The sequence below is a fragment of the Oxyura jamaicensis genome, chromosome 5 (genome assembly GCF_011077185.1).
Source record: "Oxyura jamaicensis isolate SHBP4307 breed ruddy duck chromosome 5, BPBGC_Ojam_1.0, whole genome shotgun sequence".
In the NCBI taxonomy this organism is placed as follows: domain Eukaryota; kingdom Metazoa; phylum Chordata; class Aves; order Anseriformes; family Anatidae; genus Oxyura; species Oxyura jamaicensis.
In genome coordinates this window covers 40,806,984-40,834,848 of record NC_048897.1, presented here as the reverse complement: position 1 = coordinate 40,834,848, position 27,865 = coordinate 40,806,984, and the positions used below count along the sequence as shown (strand labels likewise).

The 27,865-nt window shown below is 38.2% G+C and overlaps 1 long non-coding RNA gene across 1 annotated transcript; it reads left to right on the top strand.

The window, feature by feature from the left end:
• Positions 1 to 2,076: 2,076 nt before the first annotated feature.
• LOC118167392 lies at positions 2,077 to 25,885 on the top strand. Its single transcript, XR_004751113.1, has 4 exons — positions 2,077 to 2,152; positions 4,071 to 4,075; positions 25,009 to 25,013; positions 25,874 to 25,885. It is a non-coding gene; the product is annotated as an uncharacterized LOC118167392 (long non-coding RNA).
• The last annotated feature ends 1,980 nt before the right edge of the window (positions 25,886 to 27,865 follow it).

The following is a 27,865-nucleotide window of genomic DNA, read 5'->3' as shown; positions in this document are numbered from 1 at the left end:
AACTAAAATTAAGTATCATCAAGAAAAAGAGACAGACAGCATGCAGAGAAATGTTCTTTTATCAGACTGTCAGCAAAGATCCACTGTAGAAAAAGTTATATTTCTTCTTTAATATTCATTCTTACTTTAGGCAAAATCTATTGTGGGGAAAACAGCTGGAATTTTTAACTCATTTAGAAACACTACTATTGTGGCCCTTTACTAGGTTGTCAATGCACTTTAGAAACATGAAGGAATAAATATGTATTATAGCCAGGTGAAATATTATTACAGAATATTAATAATGACTTGCAAATCTATAAATAGCAAATCAAACTGCAAAATTTCTAATACACATTGTTTAATACATTTTTATTCTGGTGTTGTAACCAGTCCAGCTTCTTTGGGGGAAAAAAAAAAAAAAAAAAAAAAAAAAAGTCTCAAAACAGAGGTTTTCACTACTGAGACAATTATTTTTAGTTTTCAAGGCAATAATATCCAAGTACCTGGCCAATATCCAAATATGTAGATGGAGCAGACCTCACAAATTTGGCATCCAGTTAAAGACTGTTAAAGAAATAAGTCACAAAATTCAGATCTTGATCCAAAGTTTCCTAAAAATTCAATGATGGCCTGAATCCAAAATTCCAGTATGAATTCCAAACTTTTAGTACAAAGGAACATGTGTGGCTCCATTCAGCTTCTATGACCATGTCTGTTCAGGACCTAGTACTTGAACAGACTTATCAACAGATTTGAACCAGAACACCGGAACGTACCCTTATCTGTAGTGCCCTTGCTCTGCTGGTGAATGCCCTGGGCTTGCTAAGGAAACCAGAAAGCTGGTGCTGAAAAAGGGAAAAGCCAGAGAGGGCAAGTTAGTGAATTCAGTATCTGCAGAGGCATGCAGCAGTAATGTCACGTAAGGCTGCAATTAGGGCACATTTTGGCTGAGAAGAGGCACATAAGGATGGTTGGATCTGTATATATAAATATACATATATATATATATATATATAAAGCTCTTCAGAGCCATACAAGTGACATAGGACTGAAGAACATGTCTTAAAAGGTATTTTAGGGCCTAAAACATATCCAGACAGTTATATGGGTTTTCCAAAGCATTTGGGACCAAATTCTCACTGAATTCACTTTGTTCTGAGGCTCTACAAGCAGCAGCTAACAGATGAAGTTAGTATTTATATAAATTACCAATCAATTTTCCTCAATGAAAAACAGCACTGCTTATATAAAAATTTAACATCTCTGGTACTCTGAGAGCTCATAAAGTATAATGAAATACATGGACAATTTCACTCCAAACACTGAAAAGCAGTCACCTCTGAAATAAAATATACCGGGTGTCCACACAACAAGAGAGCAGAGGAGTTTTAGAGTATTTCTAAGCGAAACTACAAAATGAAAGATTATATTGATTAAATACAGACTATGAAACAAGGCTTTACTCTCTCAAAGAGTTTTTTTCTTCCCATCATGTATTGACAGTCTTTGGCTTTAGGACTCTGTCAAAACTGGTACGCCCAGCACTGTCACTATCTAATTTCATTTAAGCAGTGAGCACCACCTACTGCAGGGGAAGATTGTGTTTGTGAGCTATCTGTAACACATATAGGCCTCAGATATAAGCAAGATAAAGTAAAATGAAAACTATCTAATCAATTAACCTAGTATATAAAACGAGAGCTCAAGCAAAGGCAGCTACTGGGATAAGTTAGTTTCTCCTATCCTCCATGCTGGATCAGTGACAGTCATGTTAGAGGAACCATTCAATGACTGGGATAAGAGCTGCTCCACTCTTTTGAAAAACAAGTTTTATCTCTGTTTGATCCAATTCTGTATGAGGGCTAGACTCATTTCAGTAAAAGGGAAAAATGGTGGGCACAGAAAATCTCTCCACTTCTCCAGCTCAGAAGCCTAGCATGAACTCTGACAGCACATGCACTGTGCTGAGGCCTCATCTCCCACTGCAGATGACTGACTGTCCTTCACCTGCTCACTCCATATCTCACCACTTACTGAAAAATACCTGAAGGACAGTGTGGTCATTGGTCATAGCCAACATGGGCTCATGAGGGGAAAGTCCTACTTAACAAACCTAATCTCCGTTTATGACAAGGTCACTCATCTAGTTGACCAAGGGAGGCCAGTTGATGTAACCTTTTTGGATTTCAGTAAATCTTTCAATGCTGCTTCTCACAGTATCGGTCTGGACAAAATATCTGACATACAGCTAGACAAAGCTATACGGCAATGGGTGAACAATTGGCTGACTGATTGGACTCAAAGGGTTATAATAAATGGGGTTACATCAGGCTGGCAGACAGTCACTAGTTGGGCTCTGGCCCCATTTTAGGGCCAGTTCTCTTCAGTGTTTTCCTAAATGACTTGATGCAGGACTTGTAGGTATATTGAATAAGTTCGCAGATAACACTGAATTGGTAGAAGCTGTTGACTCCATTGAGGGTAGGGTAGTGAGGCCTTGCAGAGAGACCTTGACAAATCAGAGTGCTGTGAAGTCACCAACAATATGAAGTTTAAGAGCAAGTGCCAGATTCTGCACCTGGGAAGAGGCTCCCCTGGATATATGGACAGATTAGGGGATGAGAGGCTGAAGGGCAGACCCACAGAAATGGATCTGGGGGTTTTGATTGATGGTAAGTTGAGTATAAGCCATCAGTGTGCCCTGGCAGCTAAAAGGACCAACTGTATGCTGGGGTGCAACAGGCACAGCATTGCTAGCTGGTCGAGGGAAGGAATTGTCCGGCTGTGCTCTGTGCTGGTGCAGCCTCACCTCGAGTACTCTGTGCAGTTTAGGGCACCACAATATAAGTAGGATATAAAACTATTAGTGTCCAAAGAAGGGCTACAAAGATGGTGAAGTTTTAGAGGGAAAAGGTGTGAGGAACAGCTGAGGTCCCTTGGTTTGTTCAGCCCAGAGCAGAGCAGACTGAGGGGAGGCCTCATGGAGGCCTGCAGCTCCCTCACGAGGGGAGCGGAGGGGCAGGCGCTGAACTCTGCTCTCTGGGGACAGCAACAGGACCCGAGGGAACAGCATGGAACTGGGACAGGGGAGGGTCAGGCTGGGTGGTGAGACAGTGGGACAGGCTCCCCAGAGCAGTTGGCACAGCACCGAGCCTGCAGGAATTCAAGAAGCATTTAGACAATGCTCTCAGACATATGGTATGATTTTTTAGATGGCTGTGTGTGAAGCCAGGAGTTGGACAAAATGGTCCTTGTAGGCCCCTTCCAACTCAGGATATTCTTTGATTCTATGACTATCTGCTCCATCACAGCTGCCACCTGCCTGCTCACCTAGTTACTCCCAAACCTGACCCAATGAAAACTCTTTCGTTAACCTGGATCAGTGTGGAGTAGAAGGCTATTCTGTGACTTGTGCTGGTAGACCTGAGGAGGCAGTAATTCCCAGCAGGAGCCTGGGTGTGAGCTAAGGGAGAAATCAAGGTACCATCTGCAACCAGCACAGGCTGTCTGACTGCAGCGCTGAGCTGTTGCCAAGCTATGCTAAGTTAGACCAGTCATACAGGTTCCTCAACGGCTTCTGTCTGTGTCAGAAAGTTAGATTAAATCAGAGCCCTGGTCCTGCTGTTTCAGTCAGGACAAAGCCAAGGATCCTCAGCAAACATGGTTCTGAGAATGAAACAAGTAAGACACTAAGTTAAATGTCCTGCTGGGATTTTACAATTAGATCACACGTCTGTGCAGTGCTACGAAGCTGCAATGCATAAAACAATTGATATGTCAGAGGACTATTAAAAGAAAAATACCAATATAAGCTAAACACCTGCAAAGCAATACAGACTCAGAGCACATACTGTATTTTACTTGCAGATGACATACAGTTGGCAGAGTAAGGCAGAGGAAACCACCACCACATCACAAAACCACAGTAATGACCATGACCTTGCCTTCTTTTGAAACATATAGCAACAGATATGTAGAGATCTACAGATTATAAAAAATAATCTAAAATTTTCTGTGGGCCTTTCTGCCTAAGAAGAGTACAAGAAAATAAACACATAGCAGATGTGGAAATGCACAGAACAAGACAGTGAGCGTGGTGATGAACAAGGTGTAGTAACCAGAAAGAACAGAATGCAAGTGAAAAGTATTAATTATTGATAAGATAAGGGACAGATAATTACCACACTTCATATCTGCCTACTTGCTCTAAGGGCAAAGACATTTCCTAGCTGTCTAATAAGGAGAGTGGTGGGTTGCAGTTTGCTCTCTTGGCTCCACAGGCAGGTCCTCTTCTTCCTCACTGGCTGGCACAGTCATGCACATGTTCCATTAGTCCAGGTTACTGTTAGAAGTCTGAAATCTACTGAAATCACCTAAATAATAATAATGAAAATTATTGCAGTCAGATCTGATCAGAATACAGGTTACAACAAAGGTACAGGACTAAAATTCATCCCTCAATTGGGTCATTTACTGGAAGGAAGATAGACAAATAAATAAACAGATAAATTAGGACGGTCTTTTATTTTTACTTCATATATAAACTACAGTGACAGATTTATAGTAAGCAGCAAATTTTAAGCTGTGTCTTTTTGAAACCAATGAGGGAGTAAATATCTAACATTATGCATGTGAATAGTCACATGATATTTACATTTGTGTATGCAGAACTTAGGATATCACATTACCTTTATCATGCTGCATGGATAAAAAAGCTTAAGTAAATTTTGAACACTTACTTGCTGAACATAGATCTAGGGCATGTTTCAGGACTGCTTTTACTTTTTATTGGTTTTATTCTATCACTTACTGTACTGGTTATGCTCACTTGTATTCTGTACTTTCACATTTAAGAGGATACAGAACTTAAATTTCTCACCATTTTATTTCAATCACTATCTCTTAATAACTACCTCTTTGTTAATTGAATAAAGACTTCTATATTCACCATTCAATCTAAAAGATTAACATAAAAACATGTGACAACAATGTAACAACAGCAGAGCTGAACCTCAAGGCACAAACTGTATACTGTTAGTTATCCATGACACACTGTAATGAGAACATTCATAACAAAATCCTTCTTAGTGGTAACGCACCTGTCTTCAGGTTTGCAACATATTTGTTGTATCAGAGCAATCTGGCTAAATGTCAAGCTGGTTTGCATTCCTTTTTGTTTAAAACTGGTGTTTAGTTGGTAAGCGAATGGAGAAAGCATCAAAGTAGATTTCCACACGCTTTTTTCCAATATAATAGGAGATGAGCTGTCAGCTGGGAGTAGCAAGGAAGTTCTGGACCTCCAATGACAATCCTCCAACATGCCCCATCAGCCAGTCAGATCTGAATCTGCTACTGTCCCCACTTGTGAGAAATGCTACGTTTATTTGTCCTCCACTTGATGCATTATCCTTCTTCCTTCATTGCTCTACAATTCCTGCAACTCCAAGAGATGAGATGGCAGCTCTTTTTGAGCTCATTTTACAAACTAAAATGCACAAGACACAACTTTTGCCAAGGAGGTAAGAGAGGGTAAGAGCTCAGAAGATGGTCCACATATGAGAGATGCAAGCAGCTCTCCAAGAAAACAGTGAGCCATTCTGCTATGTGACAAGTACCCAGGTGTCAAAGCAGTCCAGTGAGGCCCTCCAAAGCTTTGCTGGCTCCTCTCTTCCTGACACAAAAAATTCAGACAAACCATCAGGCCTCCTGCTTGTTGCATGACAGGACTCTTCTCTCCTTTCCTATGACTCATGTCATGATAGGACTCACCTGGGCTGTAAGTAAGCACTTACTGAGAGTCATCTCAGGATCCACATCTTGGCTATACCCACCTCATTCAAACAACTGAGGAGCACATGTGTTTGGTTGGAAGGATAGGCTAGATCACCTTTATGGTACTGAAAACTTCTTTAACAGGAGCTGGAGCTGATTCCACTTTATGGAGCTGAAAACTTCAAAATCACTTCATAAAGCTCCCCTCTCTTTTTTGTATGCTTGTCTTGCTTGTCTCCCTTGCACTGAGTGGAGGCACTCACCAGTTAGCAGTGCAAGACACTCTTTAACTTCACAGGTTATAAAGGCGCCATTTTTCTAACATTTCTTGCTCCTGTTAACTCACAAGGTAGAAGACTTTGAGAAACTTATGACATGAGGTGTCTCTGTAAATTCAGTGCATGCCATTTTGCAAGAGCAGCCTCACAAACAAGTTCAATGATTCCCAGTCTAGGGATCATGACCTCTGTGGACATGAAAAAGACTCAGAAATGCAAAATGCAGCAGCTTTCAGCTGACAAGCTGCAGCTGAACAGGGAAGTAGATGATCATCTTTACCAACTTTCAGGTGCCAGAAAATGGGTGCTGGCAGCTAAATCACTTGCCTACCTGTAACAAATGTGTTTTCCCTGAAGCACCTGTTGTCAGTGGAACTGCCTAAAGATAAACACTACAGGATGAGGTTCTGAACTTTTTGTCACTTATTTAGATCTGGTTTTGGAGGAAAAAAAAAAAAAAATAGCCACAACATGGGGACAACAAAAATAGAAAGCTCACAGAAAACAACTATCAGATGGCAGGACAATGCAATAATCCAAACCAGTTCCCCTAATCTGGGTCAGACAATGGCATGTCTGCTCTATTAATAATGTTGTTTTTCTGGAGGTTATCAGTGCATGGTTTAGATGGACAGAAGGTCCACAGGCAGCAGCCACTGAATGATACGCAGCAGGGCTCGGGAGCTGGGAGACAAAGTGCATCTTTAGGGGGGCACCTGTGAGAGGCTCCCCTATCTTCCATGCTCAACAGGGACTGAGAAACTACAGCTTTGTGCAGTGAGATGATACCTCTAATAAGGTGATTGGCAGCATCTTGGTTCTGTGAAAGTCAGTACCTCTCAGCCCTTGCTGAGTTTCTAACAACACGCTTAACTTCTAATTTGGGAAAGAAAAATACCATCTGGCACCTCAACTTTGAAAAGTTGCCAAACCTTAACTTACTCTCTGAATCCTCCCCAGGAAATCATGGGAACTACCTACCAAGAACAGCATTACAAAGTGTGAACAAGGCTCATGTGAGCTAGCTGCATGTAATCTACCATGACTTTTTAAAAAAAATAAAAAAAAAAAAAGGGGGGGGAGGGGGGGTAGGTTAGTCATGCAGTCACCTTAAGAACTTGCTTGAGTCCCTAGTTCTGTCTCCAACTGGAAGAAGTTAATGAACCACCACTGTAAATTCTTGGTGGATTTTCCATGCAAGGAAATAAGTCATCTTTTCTAAATTAAGAAATTGGAATTGACTCAATTCTAGAAGGAAGGCTAACAATGAGCCCTGCAGTATCATGCTGGATAACACTGGACAACACACGAGTATTTGATTCATGCTTGTGCTCATTAGAGTCTTATTTGTGTTTTGTTAAGAAAAATCTTTTGTGATATAAAATTTTATAATAAATAGTGTCAGAGGAGACACTTTGTAAGAAGAAAATGCTTTCATGTCAAGGAAAAGATTTTAAATTGCAGCCAATAAAGAATGAAGAAGAGAAATTTAAGAAAAGGGAAAAAATGGGAGGAGAAATGCAATTGTTGTTCTTCACTACCTCATTATTTGTAACCAGTGGTATGTAAGCCCCATGTTATAATGCAGGATCAATTCAGATGCAAATACCTGAGCCTTAATTGTATATGTGAAAGAAAGAAAAGAATGACAGTGTTCAAGCATGCTTTATTTTGTTATTTCTGTGTCCTCCAAGACATACATTCAAAGTTTAAGCAGTAACACATCACCTGGGTAGATTTACACTGAAATAAGGTAATAAATGACATTATAAATATTATGTGCAAATCAAAAACCATAGGAAGATGCATTGTGCTGTAGCTACACAGCAAATCTGTAATATTATTACTTCAAATTACTTCAGAAGAGATGTACTGTATAATAATCTTATATATCAAAGTAACTAAGGCATTGAACTCATTCTTATGTTTCTTTACTCAAGTAAAATTTTGTTTGAATTCAGACAACAGATACAAGCTGCTTATGTTTTTCAGTCTCATATGGGTATCTGTACAAAGATGAAGAATGTAGCTATTTTTCTTTAACAATATGCTGAATAAAGATCAAGTATACCAATTTTAGAACAACCCGTTTCCTTAGTCTAATTGCTAAGTTGCTTTTCCATGGGGACAGATTTTTTCCTGGTCAAGTCTACCCTCTCTGTGGTTCATTGTATGCATAGTTCTCATTATGCTAACTGGAGCTGTGCATGTAGCTGGACACAAAACTCACATCCCTCATTCAAAGCTAGGTATCACTGTTTCTGTACCACAGAGTCCTGTTATGAAGATCTACAGACAAGGAATGCCCTTCCATCATCTGCCAAAGTACCAAAATCCCACATCACTGTGTCTCAGTTCATTGTGTGCCCATCCCTCCAGTTTTTTTTCAATGTTTGTGCAGTTTTTTTTTATAACATGGGCTCAGTCCAAAGTTCTCCTGAAGTCAATAGAAAGATCTCCTATGGCTGCAACAGTCTCCTGAACAGGCTATATTTCCCTCAGCCGTTCCCAGCTTACATTCCTGCAATGCCATGGAAGGCACTATTATGAAAATCGACTCAATGGTGTAAATGGTGCTACAGAAAAAAAAGCTTCTATGAAGCTTTTTCCCTCCCTGCCTATTTCCAATTATTGGAAACCCAGCATCATTTCAGAATGTGCATGGCATGGGTAGCTCAATTTCACTCAGATTTTATCCATGGCAAAGTAAAAATCTGTCACTCAGACTGTACTTCTGTAAATTCAGTTTCACTTACTAGCAGTGCATATATAAGAATTGCAGGCATACTCAAAATATTTACATAGTTTAGGAAAATATTGTACACTTCAAGGCCAGATTAACTTCAGTTATGCATGTATATGTCTAACTCAGGAAGATCTTGAAAGCAGTATGCCCAAAGTGAGTCAATCATCCAGGTACAGGTGATTGCAAAAGGTCATTAAACTTTTCTAATTGGGTTAAAAGTACAGAGGAGAAAAGAGTGATGACTTCTCTCTAACCCATCCCACCTTCTTTTGGTAGAATATTTATGCTGTGAGAAGGAGACTAGTGCACAGGTGAACTGGAATGGTGCTTGACCATGTAGGTGGAGGATACAAAGCCAGGCCTCCTCCATCTACAGCATCTCTGGAAAACCATTCCTGTTTTTCCACAATGATTTGGTAGTGCTCAACTTATCATCAGCACACTTGCTGCAATTCATCATTAAACTGATACATATACAACATGGGCAGAAAAATATTGATGTAGATAAAAGCCTATGAGAACATAACGTATCCTGCAGAAGCATTATGAAAGGTAACATACATCCAAATGTGCAAAAGATTGCATAACCAAATTATTTTTTTTCACTCCTCACATGTGCAGGATGCTTTTATCAAAGGGAAAAAAAATGGGGTTAAAAAAAAAAAAAAAAAAGTTTCTGACTTTCTTTAACCTTCTCTCATAGTTCAGGTTATTTCTTTAATGCATTTATCTGCTTTAAAATTGTCTCCTTAGCCTCTCAAGGGAAACCAATATAATACACCATCACATTTCTCACAGGAGAAAAAAGAACACTTACTCTTAATAGGTGGCAATTTTGCCAGATGTTATTGACATAGTAAGTGCGAAATTTCAGTGATACTAAATGCAAAGTGCAGCAGATTAAAGAACAATGGAACAAAGTGCAAAATGAAGTTTAAAAAGCAGCAGTGTCAAAGTCAGAGAAAGTGTGAAAAAATTACATTTTAACAACACTATTAAGAACAAGTTTACTAATTACTGTAACTGGCACAAATTTAAAAGTATGTTTCTTAGACTCTGGAAAGTTTTTTAAAGTGTGATACTTCTTTCTTGTCAGCATTTCTTCTTTTCTTTATGTACTGTAGCAGAGACATAACACTGCTGGTACTAAAACAATGACACTTGGAGCTCTTCGTCTTTCACTTCTTAACCCTTTCTTACCGAGTAATATTGTTGCAAATCCTACTATTTAAGCAAAGTAGTGAACCACAGAAAATGCTTTGATAACTAATACTGAAATGGTTTGAAATAAAGACTATAGGATTGATTCAGTCATGCTTTACACATTCACCCTCTAATAATAATGGAATTTACACACTAAGAATGACTTCTCATTAAAAGTTTGTGAAAATCTTGTTTTTCTGATTAAAAAATAAAAATAAAATCTAGAGTTGCACTGTTTCCTCATGTTCAATTATACTCTAAAATCAAGTAACAAAATATTACAGTTGAGATGCTCATCTTCTGTAAATCAGAGAAGCTCCAACGCTTTCAGTGCCATTACACAAAAGTGAAAGAACCCAGTTTTCCAGATTTCATTTGTATTCTTTGTATCGTATTGAAACATAGGACCAGTTTCTCAAATAGCAGCTATATGTGGACCTCTTCTGAGTCTGTTGCAAATACTCTTTATTTGGCTCTCAGACCTGGTACTGTAGTACATACAGTCTTCCATGATACTACAAACAACAGTGGCAGAGTTAAAACCTAGGCGTATCTCCATAACAAATCAAAGGCTTTTGGGCATAAGGATGACTAGGTCTGCTTTGACATCCTAGAAATGAAGGTTCATTATAGCAGTGCTTAAAGCAGTTCAAAGGTCCTTGATGACTGGGACCCAGCTATCCACACATACATTGCAGAGAAGAGAAGCTTTAGTGTGGGAGACAGTATCCTTACTCTATAATGATGGAATTTTTCCCTCAGGTTTCAGGAAAAAAATCTTGGTCCAAAATCTAACATTCAAGTCCTAGGACAAAAATAAAAATAAATAAAAATAAAAATATTTTTGCTGGATGAATTACCAACATCAATAATTTCCTTTAGTTTTACCCAATGCTTTCATTATTCAGTGGTTATATCCTGATTGCAACTGGAAAAGTGACTCCGTGTGAAGCACCCAAAATACTTTTGATGCAGCTAATTCGGACAGAAACAGTGGTTGAACATGCAGGCCGTGGTCCTAACTGCCCAAGTAACACCCCAGGGTCCTTGAAAAACCCACACTACTGAACATTAAATCTAAAATTCAGTATATCATGCGCAACATATATAGAAATCACAAATCCAAATACAGCTCTAGTAGGCAATTCCAATCGCCAATTATTGTCTGAGAAAGGGTTTAATTTAAAGTCCATAATTTAAAGTCCATTTGGGAATAAAAGTAGCAAAGCATCAAGATTTCCTAAAATACTACTACTTTCTTCGCTGTGACAAGGGAAAGTTGACTTTGCACAGGATGCAAGTAGCTTGCGCTAATTATGATTCCATTAGTGGGAGTTCTTCTAGCATATCAATGGCTACCCTTTTCATGGAAATCTGATATTATGCAGCTGAATACATCTGCACAGCTTTCTTGGGGCACTTTTCTTTAAAGTGCATTTATCATAGTCATCTATCACCACTTTTCCACCTCATGACTGCACTTGACTCAATCAAATAATTTGTGAACTAGAATTAAAATTGGTCCAGCTTCAAAAACTGAATACTGTACAATTTGATGGAAGGCCTAAGGCTCTACCTACTTTAAGAAGAAAAGATGCTGCATGGTAAATGATTCATTTGCCAAAGGATCTAATTCTTTCTAATAAACAAAACTCAATGTATATGACGTTATGTCCTCTAGATTTGCATAAAAGCACAAGTAAAACTACTGGGATTTTGGAGAGGGTAGAGGGGAGAAAGAGACAGAAGTGGGATTATTTCCCAGAAATATATCTTCTAAGGCCTAAGAAAGCAATGACTGGACTCTGATGTTCAGTTAATATCCTGCAGTTTAATATCATGAGCATTGAAAATTTATCTATAGTAGATTTAAACAAAATTTAAAATTCCTTTCATCTTGTGTTATGGGAGCAGTTTGCTCCCTTCTACTGTGAGCTAAGTGGAGTTACAATCATATAAGCACAGAATGGTTTGGGTTGGAAGGGTCCTTAAAGACCATCCAGTTCCAACCCCTCTGCCTTGGGCAGGCACTCCTCCCACCAGAATAGGTTGCCCAAAGCCACATCCAGCCTGGCCTTGAACACTTCCAGGGGCACATTTTTCTGCAGGGGGTGGGGGGGAAGCTCAGTTTATGTTATTCTCCCATTCACCTGCCTTTATCCAGAGCTCATCAGCAGTGAGATATTCTAATGATGAGCATCAGCTACCCTTCAGGTGTGAAGCTACTATCAGTTAGGTATGCTGTGTCTGTAGTAACCAATAGCTGTTGGTTTCACTGTGTCAAAATGAGTGTATATGTGATTATCTAGATGACTATTACAGGTTCCTGGTTGTCCTTGCTCCCTGACTGGCTACCTCTCTGTTACTTCCAGATTTTAAAGGAGTTATTTAAAGTATGTATTCTTCTGGACCTCCCTGCAATTTTTGGATAACAGCTTTGCCACAGCTGGAACTCCAGGTCAGAACTGTGCCCTGAATTATCACCTTCAGTGTGTAAATTCATCCCTGGGCTTAAAAACAGTTTGCGCTGGGATTCTGAAGGAAGGTACACACTATGTTGGGTGCAGAGAAGGCAGCTGGTGAGAGCTGAACAAGAAGTCAGGAGTACTTTTCAAGCATTGTCAACAGTTCAGTGTGACTCAGGGTGAGTCTCTGGCTCCTCAGCCAGCTTCATTTCTTTCTGTGTTTATGAGAAGAAGATGACCATGTTCTATGCTCTTTCCTAAAGTGTTTTGAAATTTCACTAACAAGAATCATGAAATACAAAAAGTGTACTTTTCTAAATAAATAAATAAATAAATAAAGCTTTAGCATACTTCTTGGTGTTGATCTATGGCCTCAGCTCTCAGCTGTACTCTTTACCTAGATTCTCCACTATTTCCAGGATTTTAGAACTGTTCTAATAAGACACTTTTTTTTTTTTTCATTAAATAGTCACACACACACACACATAAAAATGCACCTGTAGAAGTCCTCCCAACCTGTTAGGATGTTAGAACATTAGAATTAAATTCATCACTCAGAGGGTGATAAGGCACTGGGACAGGTTACCCAGAGAAGCTGTGGATGCCCCATCCTTGGAGGTGTCTAAGACCAGGTTAGATGAGGCCCTGGGCAACCTGATCTAGTGGGTGACATCCCTGCCCATGGGAGGAGGGTTGGAACTGGATGGTATTTAAGGTCCCTTCCAACTCAAGCTGTTCTATGATTCTATGAATCACAGATACTGGAAAAGTAGGAGATAGTTTTCACCATTTTCCAATTGTTGCTTCTTTTTTTTTTTTTCTTTTTTTTTTTTTTTTAATTTCAGTAAGTTCAGGGTAAGTTTGCCAACCATGACTAATGTTGAACCATGATGTCAGGAAGGGGGTGGAGGGTCTTCATGTGACTTGATATTTTTGTCTTGACATGTTTGTGCTGAAAGAAGTTTCACTGTCTAGGGTTTTATCACACTCAATTATTGCTATCAGCTTGCGCATTCAAGATGTATTCCTAAAAACTACCATTAGAATAATTTGTTCTGCCTCCTTCTTCTAGACTGGCAATAATTGCCCACCCATCTTCCCCTCCTTTATCTCCTTCTGTAGTTCTCACCTACTGAGTCTCTTCCAGTTCCCCGGGGGGGCCTCATCAGGGCTACATAAACCTTTGCTATATATATATTTTACCTCCTACTGCACTGTTAATGGAACTTTTGATCTTTCACTAAACTATAGTGGACTTCTCTGAGATAATGCTTAATCTTTTGCTGGACTTACGGGTATTCTGTACGTCAATAAAACTGCCTTTTAAAGTTACAACTCCATAAAGAGTCATCTCTCTATTAAATATTCTGTATGAGGGACACTGTACAATTTCTTTCTATGCTATACCCTTCTCCTCATTCTTCTGTGTTTTTCAAACTACTTTGGGGACAGGTGAGGTCATACATTTTGACTTTGACATATATTCTTTTCCTGTGACTCTGCAGAGAAACTGTTGGAGTATCATGAAGTTCTTTTAGTTTGTGGGTAGTTTAGGCAATTTATAATCCATTTCAAACATAGTTAGAGAGAAGAATAATCATAAAATGTAGATGAGAGCACCTTTACAACAAATTTCAAAGGAAGAAATAACAAATACAGTAAATATCATTCATTTAGTAATTCTGCTGTTTCAAAATATACTGTATACAAATCTACGAAAAACTGATTTTGATTCAGTATACAAAATATACTGTATACAAATCTATGAAAAGCTGATTCTGATTTTACCATGGCTAGAGTTATGCAATATCATTCATTCTCATACAGTTTCAACTCAAAGTGAAAAGCATCGTGAATAAGACTCACTTGTCTTTAGAAATTTCTATAGTTTTGTGCTGACACCACAGAACAGCTTTGCAGCTTTCGCAAATTTGGACCAATAAGCTCAAGCAATGGCTAAAATCTACCAAAACTCTGACCACTGCCTCCAGAATGAACCTCAATTGTTAAAATACTGAAGGTGGTAAAATGTTCGTACTACATATGAGCAATGACCACTACCTGTCCTGTAAAAATTATACTAAGTTATACTATTTTCACAATTTCAGCCTGACTATTAGCATTCTCAACTGGAAGCACACAAGAATTCCAAAGAAAAAATGAATGAAATTTTGTGAATAGACACACACAAATTCAACAGCTTCTGCACTTTTGAAGGATACTTATTAAATTTTTCACCTCTCTCACTGATTACATTACAGCAGAGAAGTCAGGTAAATCACTGAAAATCTAAATAATCACAAAACCTATTCTATTTTTTCTTGCCTTTTATTTTAGATTCATTTCAAATTCAATGGTAAACTGTTCCCACCACTGGCTAAATGTGCAGCTTTCATACAGTATGCTCTGCTCATGCCCACATAAACCTCAAAGAGTAAAAAGGAGCAATAACAGAAGTCTCAGGCTCATATAGTTTGTTCAAATAATCAGTCACACTTGTTTATTCACATGGGCTAAACATCTAAAATCAGGATGACCCTGATACTTCTAGACAACAACAAGGAGGCAGAACTATTTGAGCCTGCAGAGAACTCCAAAAGAAACTGATTCAGGAATCCATTTTTAGACCTGTTTGGAAATTAATGTACAGCTGCATGTCATCATGCATGGAGTAAAACATCACGTTTCTGCATTTTGCCAGCATGATATGAGGCGATTAATATACTCTAGTAAAAGAGTGTTGTTTTCATGATTAGTAGGCTTGTATATCTTTTACAGTCATTACATCTTTTATGCTTCCCAAGTAAGACCTTCCAATCTATCTTTTCCCCTTGAATTTGCATGAAATTGGTACTTTTTCCTAGAACTCCCCATGAAATTAGCACTTTTCTCAAAAGGTCACGTGAAATTTTATAATACTGTTTTTGCTACAGCATTGTTTACTGCAACAAGTTGGTTTGAATACCTCTTTTTCAGTACACTTATTGACACATATTGCCAGTATGATGGGGAAGTGATAGGCTATAGTAATAGTTAAAATTTGCCATCAGTTGTTTGCCTGATTTGAAAGCTGCTTAGAAATCTTCCAACAGGTCATTTCTACATTAACCTTTGTGTAATGTCTCAGGGAGGCAAGAACAATTTTGAGACAGAAAATAGAAAAATCTGGAAGGTTTTCAATGCAAGGATGCATTGAAAATGCCACAATACTTTGCTTGTGATTGACTTGTATGTAAAACTGCACCTGAATTACTAGTGGGAGTGTAAACTTTGGTTAAAGAGACTAGTAAAAGGTACCTTTCTAAGCTCTCTTTATCCATTCTTCAAAACAGAATGTGAGACAAAGATTCAGGGGGTAAAATAAGAAAATGAAATGTCTGTTACAACCCAAATTCTCTCTTTGTACTATTTTTCTATCTTTATATTTAAACTCAAACATCTGCTTTCTCTCTTTTTCTTATTTCCATGCCTCATCATAGAGGGTGTAATAAAAGTACATTCTACCTAGTTTTCTCAGAAAGGTGTCATTCTTCAATGACTGCTCCAAAAATGATAACAAAATAACTTTCCCTCTCCTATTCTACTTCAATCAACACACCCCTAGGGCAATGGAGACCTGACTAAAATAACATGCCTAAAACTAATCTGCTGAGGTGTCCTCAAGGCTGTCTTGGCAGGCTCCTGTTCTTGATTCTCCATCTTCCTGGTCCTTGAATAAGAGAGGTCACTGCAACCACAGAAGGTAGAGCAACCAAGATTTCTATTGGTCATTGTAATCGATGCATCACGAAGACATTCTGCAAAACACTGCCCTTCCAGGAGACATGCAGGATGTAGAGTCACTTGGAAAGGGGGAAGAAACTTCCTGAGAATCAATACTGAAGTGTGATAAAATGGCAAGAATGAGTTGCAATTTACTTTCACCCCCTCCAAAGCCATGTAGCAAGTCACAGACTGATATGACCAGCAAGAAGCAGTGCGAACTTCCTATGTCAGAGGAAACAGTAAAACATATTTGCTTGTCCCAAAAGCTCAGAAGAGAAAAGAGAAAATCATTAAGTCCTAGAGAAGTCAAGAATTACAGAATATGTTCATTTGACAGGAACCATTCCAATTTAAAGAATATAGCAGTAGTAGGGTCATAGAGTGGTGGGATTTTATATTTAAGAATTCCTAGTAATATTCTTAGAAAAAAAAATTCTAAGAAAAAGCCCTTGACTCAAAAAAAATAGAATAAAAATAAAAATAAAAATAGTAGGAATACAAAGAATATAAAGTGGACAGGTAACATGATTTTCCAAAAGAAAGAGTTGAAGTATTTAGATTCCTAGAATGTGTTTTTCTCCTATTCTAAATATTTTAAAAAGTAAATTTAACTCCTAATTTTTAAGGTTTTTATGGATATTCTGATAATTACAAAATGATCAAATTTCTATATTTCTAAAATTGTTTCATACTCCTGATCTTTATTCCAGAAAAAAAAATGTTTTTAGTTAAGGGTTTACATAATGAATTGGAACATTATAATAAACAAGTCAGTCTGGACTTGATAATTCCTGTGAATTCCTTTGCTAGTAATGGCATGTTCTCTCAATGGCTATTAAAAAAAAAAAATAAAAAAAAAATTCAATATTTACCTGAATGATTTTCTGGTCTCCTCTGAAAATGTTCAAAGTACTTTTTCCTCAAAATCATGAGATGAAAATACTGTCAGATCAAACTTCATCTGACTGACATTTTTGTCAAGACAAATCTTACTCTAACTAGCTATTTTTTGGAGTCCATCCTGCAATGCTGCTATCCATCGAAATAGGCTGCTATTAGGGAAATGCTGAATCCTTTAGAAGCAAAGATTAATGGAACGGAAAAGACAAAGCCTTACAGGTGTGAAAGGTGACTCAGGCCAAGACAGTATAACCAGCATAGTCAGGAGGTGCAATTTTTAGACTTGTGTTTTATGATTCTGGCTTTTAAATGAAACAGGGCAGAAAATACGAGAAATAAATTTATGACAAGGGATGACAGCTGGAAAAAAGGAAGACAGGAAAAAAAGTAGAGAGCTAAAGAGGAAGGGTTTTTATTTAAGGGAAACTGAGGGAACAGAACAGTGCGATGAGCAACAAACAACAGGCAGGGTTAGTACAGAAAGGTAATAGAATTTGTTAAACCAATTGACATAGTTATAAAAGAACAGAAAAGCTTTCAGGCATGCAAGCCCTTCTTCAGATCTAAAACAGCAGGGAGTACAATGAAACTTTTCAGGTACTGGATCTCTTATTACCCACCCACAGACAATGTCAGAATCCTGACTGGCAGAGGCAGAGATTAATGATAGGTGACACTATTTGAATTATTCAAAATACTGACACCCAAAAAGTATTAAGATAACACCAAGTTAAAATACACTACTAAACCTCTTGAGCAAGGATTCAGTTGAAAATGGAGAAGGAAGATTTTGGGGGTAGAGGGTGTTCTCATTCAATTGTTCACTACCCACTCACCTTCCCTTTTACATTGTTTGGGAAACGGGACCAGTTCCAGCATTTTCCTGAGGCACAGATAATGCAGCAGCACCTGCCCTTAGATCCACAGCTGATCCCATAACCGGAGCAGTACTGTTTGGTTCTCCACTTTAGTGGGAGGGAGAAAAGTGCTCTTAGCTGGAAGGTGCAGGGCAACTCCAGCTCCCACACCAACCAAACATGCAGCTCACACTGTCCAGCTCTGGAAATAGTACCTGAAGAGAGGCCTGGAAAGTCTAAGAAATGCAATAGGCAGTCAATCCAGCCCACAAAGCACAGAGCAGAAATTTGTATAGAAAAGCATGCTACAACACAACCAACATGCTGCAATGTTTCCAGCTTCAGTCTGATATTATTGTTTAGCCATTTCCTCCCCTTAGAATGATGGCGTTAACACAGAGTTCAGGTATTACCGCTGTTTTCTATGTGTAATCAAATGTCGTGCCCAATATACAGTAGTGGTGTGTGTGTGCACGTATGTATTTGAATAAGGGTTGTTCGTGAAGGATGGTGACCACCTGGAGCACACCTGTATTCATTAGAAGTTTTAAGTTTTCGTCAACTGCCAGGGCCAGGGCTTCACACAAATAATGTATTTTACTGAATTTACTTTAATAAGGACAGTATCTACTACCAAAAAAACAGCACCAGTAAGTACTGTCAAGATGATCCTTCTATTTCACGTTGAACTACAACAGTAACAGCAACATGTTAGAATGACAGAATGTTTCCCAACTACTATTATTTATTGCAGCAGCTCCTGGAGGACTAGCAGGTCGAGGCCCTCTTGTACTTGGTATTGTACATGATATACAGGAAATAATAGTGCTTGTTCCCAAAGCTCTAAAACTAGGAAGCTGAAATACAACCATAAATATTTAATACACTTTCCATACTAACTTAAATACCTCACTCAAATCAAGATACTACAAGACACAAAAGTTACATTTCACAGTGTAGAAATGTGGACAGATTAATTAAGGTTTCTTGCAGTTTTCCTCTCACATTCAAAACAACTGGACATTGTTTTGCTGGATTTTGGACTTTTGGACTTTTGGACTTTTTTGGACTTTGGACTTTTACTGGACATTGTGCTTAGAGAAGCCTGCAGTCTGCCATACTTGCTTCTATTTCTAACCAAAAAGATTATACCAAAAAAAAAATATATATAACTATATATACCAAATGGCAAACAAAAGGCTACTAATGTCAAAGTGAACAAATCCCCTGACATCTAGGATATACTTCTGTACTTATGTATGCTTATCCCAAAGATATATGTTGACTTCTAGAGACTTTAAAGAAAGGAAGACTTTTCTTCCAGAGAACAGATATGCCAGAGAACAGAGAACAGAGAACAGAGAACTAAAAGAGCCAGAAAAAGAACTAGAAAGTTCTATTGGAGGAAGGATGGTACATCTGGGACAATAGCTGTTTCTGTCATCTAAGTCCACCTTCTTTCAGAAAAGAAATGGGCCAACATCTCTGAGCCACATGGCTACAAACCCATTAGTTTTGCCAAATTTCAGAAATGCTATTTTGAGTGTTTCTCACACTGACATCATTCACTGTGTATAATAAAATCATAATATTTGTCTTGGTCAGGCTTTGATAGATTCATTGGTTTCCTTCTGTTTATTATTCCCCCATAAGCAAGCTGTACCCAAATTCTTCTATTTCTTCTTGAACTACGACTTCAACAGTCAGATATTTCCTTCTGACTATAGCTCTAAAACACTTGTTCAGGCCCTTATCTTCTGCTTTCACTCTAATTACCTTGTTCACTACAGCTCTTCCATTCTACCCTCCCACGTATTCATATCACCTTCTCTGTACAGTCTTCTACAGCTAAGGAACATTTGCCTTCCCTTTCATTCTGGCCCAATGTATCTTTCCTACACCTTGAATCCATCAGTCGCTTGATTATCGCATTTAAGCTCCTTCCCCCATTTAAGAGCTATACTCTGCTTATTTATTCAAGTTGGCCCTTATTGCACCTATTCCCCACCACCGTGCCAGCTTTGACAGCTGACTCCCTCTTTCTTTGTCAAACTAATAACGGTCTCTTCCTTTACCCTTTTTTAACCAAATAGCAAGGCCACTGCCCTATTTTTTGCTTTAAATTCCTTGTCAGTACATAATTCTGATGAAATAGCTATGTGAAAAAGTGCAGCCATGGCTGGTAAGAATGCTGGGGTAGAAACAGTGATTGAAAGACTACTTTGCCTGAGCATTTAGAGCAAAAACTACAAGGGCTTCCACTCCTACCTTTGCACTTGGACTTTGCAGAGCAAAGACTGTGCTTAAACACTGCCCAGCAGTTCTCACTGAGCTCATTGTCTGCTGCTTTACAAAATCTATCAGCAAATGCCACCTCAGTCTCCATCACCACATTGCCCAAGTTTGAAACTGAATGGGTTTTAAGTGAGGGCAGAATTTGGCCTGTTTCCTTAATTAAATATGGTCCTGTCAGAATGCTCTTACATTAGCAGGGGACAAAAAGAAAAGGAGAAGAAAAGTGAAATTATGGAGAAAGGTTTTAAATCAGGAACAGTCATTAAAAAGACATCATTAAATATATGGGAATTTAAGCAGCTTTTAACAAAGAAGGCAGCTGGAGAGAAAGCCTAACTGTATTTAAAAATCTAACAATTATGTTCTGCTTTATAAATCCTAATCTTTAAAAGACAACACTACTGTACATTGAGGAAGGCTAGGGAGAATTTTTCATGCAAAGTCAATGACAATCCTAAAATTCAAGGACAGATAAGAGGTATGGTTCAGTCTTATGTTTATAAAGTGCTATCCATCCACACTTGCATAATATATTTTTGCAGAATCCTAAATCACCTAATAGTGTGATAAAATGCACGCTGGCCCAAGCGCCAGCATCAGGGTATCGCAATAAATTAAGTTCTAATACAGAAGCATAGCTCTGCTTATTTATCTATGCACAAATACGTTTGTACACATACAGCAAACATGTGACCAAAATCACAGAACAAAGGCCCTGATTCCACACATCTGTAAGATGACAAAACTTCCAGCAATTCAAATGAAAAATTAACTACATATGGCAAAACCCAAACCCCACATAACACTGGGGTAAGTCCTGCAAGATTCATACTGAGTTTAATTAGAATAGGTACTTAAACACTAAGTGAATATCACATAAAATATAGATTAATATCCAGAATAAGAGATTGATTGCTGCCAGCTTTACCTAAATATCGGCATGGCAAAATTGAAATTATATGGACATAACCTTATATATACCTCATCAGACTTGTAACCACTCACACTGTTAAAATGGTCACCATTAAACAATTTACAGCTTAATTTTTCCAAACAGCTACCATTTCTCTGGCTTTTATAGTATTTTCTATGATTAGTATATGGAATATGTAAAGAATATTAAGATGGATTTACTCACTTGCAGTGATATTTGTAAAAACAAAATAATAATAATAATGGAAATTGCTGTATTCTGTCTGATGTAAAATTGAAAGTCTCATAATTTCTTCTCTTTTCTCTGTTTTAAACAGAACACTCTAAGAGTCGCCATGCATCTCCAGTAGCTGTAAAGAGTCTATTACTGTGGGAACCAAGTATCACTTGAGTGTATTCTATATGTAATAACAATGTAGGCTTTTATAGCAAAAATAGCTGGGTACAGCCAGCACTTTCTCCTCATTTATTTATATTGATATATGACAATCCTGATAAGAAAGAGATAAACCTGCCATATTTATAATGAATCATTTTATAATCAAATACTGTATATTAACCTGGTCTCTAGCCAATGCAGCACCTGGCTGCCAAGTTCATAATTACACTGTTCTACAGTGAAGGGTATGAAATAAATTAATTTCATGCCATTTTTGGTCTTACTCTAAAGTACATTTATTATCTGGCTGGTCTCTGCAACAATTAAAGTTTGCTAATTCAGGTCTTGATTTTCCCTATTTAAATTATTTTTGATATTTCTTTGCTCCATATTCTCAAATGCAATCCATGTTTTATACTTCTTTTACATCTTCCTTCTTTGCTTAGTGATTTTTTTACTTTCCAGGCTTGTTCCAACTTGTTCTCCAGTCAGAACTTCAAAATATATATTTTTACCAAGACTCCAGCAAGTCTAAAGCTAAAATCATGAACATGCTTAATATAAAATTACATTTGGATTGCTGACTTTTATGGCGCATCCAGCTGTAATGATACATTACTTATCAATCTCTCATTTTTAATGTCAGACATGTTATGTTAAGCTAGCTTGTTCAAGTAATGGATTTACTGATTAGTTCCTGTTTTGGTCTATAATTGTTCAATGATTTCCTCAATATTAGCTCAACCAAAAAGCTTATATATAATTCTTTGCAATATACTTGACAGAAATACAGAAGCATTCGCAAGAGAATCACAGTTTAAGTTAATCAATAATGGTTTTATCAAGAGTTTTTATTTATAGCTAATGCAAATGTTAAAAAATAAAAAATAAATGTTACAGCCATTAATTATTAGCAGTTTTTTTAAAGCACAAAGTAAGAGTTGAATAAATGTACTTTAAGACACTTAAAGCCCAGGCATTCTTTTTAAAATGACTAGCTAAAGAGCCCCTTGGGCTGTCTTTTTACTGCTTTTCAAAGCTCTAATAGCACTTTTTCACCAAAGACACACCCCTTGAATCCTCCGAGAGATACAATAGCATAATTGTTCTTTTAGGTTTTAAGGCCTTGACATATCTGTCACTGAAAGAACAGTGAATAATAATACCAGAACTATTTTATGCAAATTCCACTTAGAGGTTTCAAGATTTTTGTGAGACTGATCTTGCCTCCTTGTTGACAGTTTTATTGTCACATTAGCTTTACATGAGAAAGTGGTAAAGTTTTCTTCTTTGTTAAATAATACCCCATTTTAAAATCTTTTAGATAAAGTTAAAAACAAATACAAAAACAATGAGATGGAAACATCAATTTGGAAAGGTATCAAAGGAGAAAACAGTAGTCACTTGTAAGAATTTTTCCCACTGGCTTTCATTTTTCAAATTATAAGTCACACTTATTATAATGTGTAATATGTACAAAATGAATATTTACTTGCATATATGTGTGTATTTACACAAACATATAGGGTTATGAATAAAACATACCAGATATGTATTCTTAGCCTAGTCAATGATGAATGGCTTATGTTTCAAGGTCGCAGATATACCAAATACTTTTTGTGTATATATATGTTCATAGGTGGCTGACTGTATACAAACAATATGCATACTAATATGTTGCAACTATTAGATTCAATTGGCAGAGAGGCTATCCTGTTCACTAGAGAAGGCAAAGAAATAGCTTTACTCTGAACCAGCAGAGTCTTTTGACTTACATTTAAAAGTATCCACAACATGGCCTCAGAATTCTTCAGAGGATGCATCCAGAGCCAGGCCAGGCCAGACCCAATTCTTGTGACTCGGGCTTCTCTCTTTAAAGGGCACTAGGACAAGAACAAGAGCAAGAATGACTACAGGAAACAGATGCTTAATGAACGAGATGCAGTAGGGGTCACACATCTTTTTGGGGAATACCTGTAAGACAGAACAAGAGGAACATATTTTCCTTTCAGTTCATGGTGTCATCTCTGTCATATTTGCAGGTAAAGTGGGAAGTTCAGCCAACTCCCTTGTCAAAATCTTTTGTAGCACCTGGACTGAAATAATAGGGACCCCTGTTAGTCCAGCTTCTATGGAAAGCAACCCCAGAATGAAATCCGAACTCTCTAAAGAGCAAGGGAAGGAAGAATATCCCAATACAATCCCAGTTTTAACCCTGGGATTTTTTCACTATAAACTAACCCCAGAGGCCCCAGATAATCCTGGATATGTGAGAGGGAAAAACAGGGACTGAACTGTATGTCTCCTTATCCCACTCATGAGCAATGATGTGTCCAAGCACACAGAGCTCCTCTGGATACAGACGGGGGAAGAGGAGACCCACAGAATCTGATAAATTTATGTTCCATGTTTCTGCAATGGATTTTGCACTTTTAAAATGTTATCTTCTACATTTATATTGTGCCTCTAATTTGATTCTTTCAAAGCACTATCTCACCTTGTAGACACTCCTTTGATTGCACAGGGGTGCAGAACTACCCACTACTGGTGAAAATGTAGTTTTGCTCAAGGGCATACTATGAATCCATATGATTATGAAAATAATCCTGGGATATTTAATATTCATAAGGAGCAAACATGACCTCCAATTTTAAGCTCTTACCCGAAAGCATTATTACAGAGTAAACTACACAGAACTGTAGTATAATAAAAAGTTATTTTGCATAAAGTTGTGCAAAAACTTCTACTTGTAATATAAAATGCATTCATAATATTTTTATACTGAATCCAGCTGCATAAGTTGAAAGTCATGAAGCTCCAGGTTCAAATGAACTTGGTTTTCCCTTGAGTTAAACTCATTATATAGGCACAAATCAGACTCAGATTTACCAGGTTATACTTCATCAGCAAAAATTTAGAGATTCACAGGACTCTGCTCTCAGTACCAATGCAATAAATACCTCTGATCTGCAAAAATCCACATTTTCATTTGTAAAGCAATGGATTGTTTTTGACCTGATTGTGTACCACTGCTGGTGAACAGCGTTCACACAAGTAGCTGTAGTACAGCCAAGAGAATTACTTGTAAGAATAACTGATCAGCACTGAGTGTGAGAAACTCAGCGCTCGGTGAATCCAAAAGACACAATGATAATGAGACTGCTCCCATTTTGTGGCAGAATTACAGCAAAGAAAAGCAATGTACTCTACGGATTGGAGAAACACAAAGACCACCTGAGATTTTTTTCTCCCCCTTACTAAATAGTTCTTCAAGGAGTTCAAATAATTCAGTTGACAGCTACACCACCAGAGCCCCCACCACCTCAGCATGGCGCAGCCTGGACTGTTGGATCCTCCATGGCAGATAGTCTTATCACAAGGACTGTGGGGAAAGATATCACTTTGTGCACAAATCTGACCAAAACTAAATAAGAAAGCGTTTTTTTCCAAAGTATGCAACCATCACAATGTAAGGTATTCTAGGATGTGTATGGAACTATGCACATTTGCTCCTTCCATTGTATGCACATATGTATTACAGTTATAAGTATTCAGTCTCCTTGAGTTGTCAATTCTTTGCAAGGTTAGAAGGTGAGCAGTGAGTGGATGCCAAAAATTTGGAGAAGTAGCTACAGTTTCTGAATGTCTTCCAGTGAGACATGACTATTCTGAATAAGGAGTATTCCCTTTAGGCATCATGAGGGGACAGATGGAACAAAACCCCCCTGTAGGATCTGACCAGCAGAACAAATACTGATTGTGTATTTCATGGGTTCTTTGAACACAGCAAGTGCCCCAAAAATGGGGTGTATGGGAAGTGAGCTAAGAACACAGCAAGGACCAACTGATCCCTCAGGCCAGAGAGCCTGGAGCTGGGGGGCTCATCCCATCCCACCACCCCAGTCAGGAGCAGGGCAGTTGGAGCAGCCCTGCCCTGGGCATTAGGCACCTCCTTGGAGACAGGGATGGGACAGGGGATGGGACAGGGTCCATGGCTGAGCAGGGCAGGACTGTGGGGAGCTGGAGACCAACCCTGCTGTGGCCTCACTGGGGCAGGAGGTGACAGCCCCAGGAGGCTGAATTGGGTCCGGGGCTGTGGGCAGGGTGAGGGGGAGGCCTGGGGGAATCAGAGTTCTGACAGGGAAGTGTTCAAAATCACCTACTGGAGATTTCAAGTGGAAATAACCACTGCTGAGCAAAGCACATGGACCAGACCTTAAATCCCAGCAGGGATGCAGAGTGGAATTCAGGAGATGACTTTTGTTTCAAGCAGTACGTCAGTATGTTCCATGAAGGAGTTCAATTAAATTACTACAAATTCTGCACTCAGACAAGCAGTAATATCAAAACCCATACTTCAGGGCTTCAGCTGGTCAGGAAAGATTTATTTCTTCTAAAAGCACAAGTACTCTGCAGCAGTAGAGAACTGCCTTGTTCTGAATCAGCACAGACTGGCTATGACAGTAGACAAGCACACTAGATGATATATATGTAAGGTGAATTTTCATTTACAGATACCTGATTGATATAGCTTCCTTGAATAACTATGAGGATCAAACTGGTAGAGATACCAGGAATTTTCTGCCTGCAGCCTGAACTAAGTTTCCTGGAATTTCTTGTGATCATCTCACTTCCTCCATTTCTTCCCCTTTCCAGGGCTTCAGGTACTGGGGGACCAGTGGTCTTTCTAGTTCTGAGCCTGTTGACCACATTAGGTCCTAGGGGATGGTTCACTTGATTCTAAAGTGAGTTTCTGGGATATTCAGGACCGATCCAAATAATAATGACCTAATACTCTTTGAAGCTCCATTCAAACCAGGTCTTACTCTGAGAACTTTGGCTGTTTGAGCTGAATTTTAACATAGGTCAAATATCTATTGAATTAATATCTAATTAGTGTCTAATTAGTTCAAAATAATGAATTAAATTTCAATTAAATTCAATTGATAACTGTTCTAATGTCAATTTTTGTCAGGCATTGCATTTATGCTACAGTATAAATATAATAAGTTAATCTGGTTCATCTGTTCCCTGAACTAAACCAGGGAACTGAAAATGCTTTCATGGTAAGACTGTAATGCAGCTACATATAAGGAAGTGAATGTATCTTTGGTGTAACTTTAGAAATCAAAGCAAGTTTTTCTGTTGTTGTTCTTTTTTAAACAACATGGGGCATGAGGGAGGAAGCATACCTTTAAACACAAGCAAAGATGTTTTTTCTGCTTTACCTGTCAGTCTGTCTCTTCATTTCGTGGGTCCTATCCTGAATTCCCTGCACATTCTCAAGCATCAGCTCTAAATTGAGATCATTTCACCTTTATATCTCCATGTATGCAGCTGAAAGTTGTCTGCCTGCACAAGCTTATTTTCCTGCTGATTTAATATGTACAATTAGATGTCTACATCCAAAACACACCTTTCCACAAATCCAACCCACTGAATAAAACTTGTTATCTTAAGACATTTATATGGACAAAGGTTATACTTTTCTGAACTATATTAATCTCTTTGTCTAAACATCACTAGCTTAATTGGTTTAGATCATAGCTATACTGTTTTGAGTTAAAGGGTGTGATTAATGCGAACTGAATATGACTACACCAACTCAGCATCACTCTGCAGTATATACAAAACTATTATCACCAGAACTGTGAGACTGCTTGGGAAAACCCAGCCTTGGTAAACAAATTCTTTGCAAAAAAATACCAGAGAAGGTGAGCAGATGAAAGGTATCTTAACTGTGGTGAGGACTTTCTATCAAAGAATGTGTATTGTGAGCCAAAATAGTTTTCACCAGTCAGGAGAGCAAGCCATGACATGAAGAGTTATGTTTCACATTTGGCCAGGAGGGATGAAATAAATAACTAAGAAGGATATCTAAGAGCTGCAGTAGCAGTTCTTTCACTGCCAGGCACATTTAAAAGCTGCTGTGAAACGGAGAAAGGAGGGATGGACGGAGCCTGGGGGAGCTGAGAAGAGGGAGGGAGGGGAGTTGTCCCACCCTGAAGAGCTTTTTCCTTGCATCTGTCAGTTGCCAGCTCAAAGAGCAGAAACCAGTCTCTCAGCTAAGAAAGAGGCACAAAACAGCTCTGCCCTGCCTTTACAGTGCTCAACTTCATCTGAGGACTTTATAGCCTGGTACAACATTGATTGCCAGAGATGTCAATACTATATGTAGCACATGAGGAACTAAAGAAGAAGAGTAAGGAACCTGATAAGGGAAATAAAATGACACAAAGACACTACAGAAGAATGAGGGTGCAAGACAATAAAAATAAATAAATAAACCA